Genomic DNA, 3,270 nt, shown 5'->3' with positions numbered 1-3,270 from the left:
CAAGATACCATATTGGACGTAGTCGATGATAGGAAAACGCCAATCTCGGGACTCAGACCCAATTTGAGTTGAATTCACCTCTTTGGCGTTCACGTTTCTATCCTCTTCTTCTTCAATCTCCGTACTGTATATGGGTACGCAGAGTTGATGCGTCCGTACTGTGACTAACAGCTCAGCTTCGGGAGGCTGTGCCAGTGATACTGCTAGTGCCGCCAGTGCGTCTGCATAAGCGTTCTGGAGACGAGGGATGTATTCAATAAAGAATTCTTCGAAAGATTCTGCCATTTTGATGGCTTCCTGGTGGTACGGGATCAGGTCTTGATTCCTGACTTCATACTCACCGCGAACTTGGTTGACTATCAATTGCGAATCTCCAAAAGCTTCGAGATATTCGACCCCCAGCTCTTTGGCGAAACTGAGTCCAATGAGAAGCGCGTTGTATTCGGCAACATTATTGGAGCACGGACTAGTCAACGAATAAGCCCGAGGCATCACGTGCTTTCCAGGGGAGATTAAGACGACTCCAACTCCAGAGGAAACTGTAGGACATCCCGGGGTTATTACTCTATTAACTGCCCTTGAGGCACCATCGAAGTATAATTGCCATACTTGTTGGTGTGATGTGGTGTTAACCTCGTGGGTTTCATCCGGCAAGTCATCATATACTTCTGCCGTATCTGTGGTCGGGTTTGCCGCCAAAAGGTCACAAATCGCCTGTCCTTTTATCGACTTCTGCTGCTTGAAGTGCAAATCGTATTGGGACAAGAGAAGGGCCCACTTCGCTAGACGCCAATTCATAGAGGCCGGTTGCGTCATAAACACCCGTACTGGATTAACGTTGGAGATAACGTAGATCGTCTGTCCCACTAGGTAATGCCGCATCTTTTGCATCGCAAATACCAATGCAAGGCATTCTTTCTCAATCATCGGATATCGAGACTCAGCGCCTACCAAGGTCCGACTGAGGTAATAAACTGCCTGTTCGTGACCGTTATCATCGTCTTGCGCTAGTAAGGCACTTATCGAGTGGTTCATCGCCTTGAGATAAATCAAGAACGGTTTACCAGATTTCGGTGCAACGAGAACAGGAGGGTTCGCCAGATATGTTTTGATATCTTCGAACGCTTTTTGGCAGGCATCATCCCAGATGAATGATACTCCTTTCTTGTTCAGCTTAGAGAACGGTTGGCACTTCCCAGAAAGATTTGAGATGAAACGCCGGATATAAGCTAAACGCCCTTGCAATCCTCTGAGTTCTCTCAGATTCCTCGGGGGCTGCAATTCATGTATCGCCTTCACCTTATCAGGATCGATATGTATACCCTTAGTGGTGACGACGAACCCAAGAAATTTTCCGCTGGACATTCCAAGAAATGATTTAGTGGGGTTCATCTTCAACTGATGACTCCTCATGAGATCGAACATTGTCTTCAAATCCTTGATGTGATCTTCCTTGTTGCGGCTTTTCACAACCAAATCATCAACGTAACATTCGACTGTTTTCCTGAGATGTTCTTGGAAAATCTTAGTCATCGCTCGCTGGTATGTGGCACCGGCATTCTTCAGGCCGAAAGGCATCACCGTATAGCAGAAAACGCCGAGGGGTGTTCTAAACGCCGTATGCTTCTCATCCTCTGGATGCATCTTGATCTGGTTATATCCCGAAAATCCATCCATGAAGGACATCCTCTCAAATCCACATGTATTGTCGATAATGACATCCGTGATCGGGAGAGGGAAATCGTCTTTCGGACATGCTTCATTCAGGTTCCTGAAGTCGATGCAAATCCTGATTTTGCCATTCTTCTTCATGACGGGAACGATGTTGGCTAACCAGTCTGGATGTTGTTCCTCTCGGATAAATCCTGATTCGATCAACTTCTTAACCTCTGCCTCAATGGCTTCCATAATCTGCGGACGAAACCGTCTTTGCTGTTGCTTGACAGGTTTGGCATCCGGCTTGATATCGAGGCGGTGCATTGCGACATTGGGGTCGAGCCCTGGCATGTCTTCATAATTCCATGCGAAGACGTCGATATATTCCCTGATGAGAGCAATCAATTCCTCCTTCTCATCTGGGGGAAGACTGTCGCTGATGAATATAGGCTTTGGGTTAGCTTCATCACCCATGTTAATCTGGACTATTTTATCTTCAGTGGGTGGTTCTCTTTGCTCGAACCTATCGCCATACTGCATATTCAGATGGTGAACCCACGGGTCTTCCCATGTTGGCATTTGATCGTCGTCTTCCATGGTGGATGGATCAGCTGTAGTCATGTTCGCCATTAGGGTTTTGAAAACTTCTCCCAGACTTGTATCGGAGTCCCACTCTGAAGCATCGGGAGAGTATCCCTTCTTGGCTTTGTTAGCAATTTGATCGATAATTTGCCAACCACATTCGTCATCTGATGAAACATAACCTAAGCCTCGCCCATATTTATAATAATCCTCAGGTTTACCTTTTGGTACATATACTGCTTTGGCTGGATTACGAGGACCTCGATCGAAGTATAAACCTTCTCCGAGTGTGAAATCGTAGCCCTGCTTTTCCATGAGCTTGCGCGCTTCTGGACTATACTTGGATAGATGTCGACCAGGTTTGTCATCATCTTCGTCTTCACTTAGGAAATGATCTGGTAACGGAGAGCTTTTTCCTTTACCGTAAATCACTTCTTTAGCACCTCTTACTTTGTTCGGGATGACCATGGTTGTTCCGAAAGAATGCTGGAGGTGTTCCTTCGTTACATAGGATGATCGGATCGGCATATACAACTCAGGATTGTCGTACAGCTCTTTTATCACATCATCAAGAGACAAGGAGTACTCTAAATCATCTTTTATTGCAATATCGGCAAGTTGCCAGTTACAACCTCCATCTGACGATTGTTCATCGTCAAGATTGATTACAAAGGGTACAATGTCATTTAAAACAAAACCGCCATTGTAATCGAATCCGGCTTCAGAATCAGCTTCTTCTCCGCTGTCTGTGCCCTGGGCCGATGGTTCAGTATCGGATTCGTTACCATAAAGGAGAGAATCGGTGAAATAATTCTCATACCCCTTGAATGGTTGCTTATCCGCGACCACCGTCCTAACCTCATTGTCAGTGTCGACATACTTCAAACACTGATGGAGAGTAGAGGGAATTATCACGTTACTATGGATCCAAGGCCGACCCAATAGTAAGTTGTACGAAGTCTCCGCATCGATCACATAACACGTGACTTCTGTCTTCAGATCTCCCATCTGGCACTTCACCCGGATCTTACC

Source organism: Asparagus officinalis, chromosome 5, assembly GCF_001876935.1.
Source record: "Asparagus officinalis chromosome 5, Aspof.V1, whole genome shotgun sequence".
Taxonomy (NCBI): Eukaryota; Viridiplantae; Streptophyta; class Magnoliopsida; order Asparagales; family Asparagaceae; genus Asparagus; species Asparagus officinalis.
Note: the sequence above shows the minus strand (reverse complement) of the source record.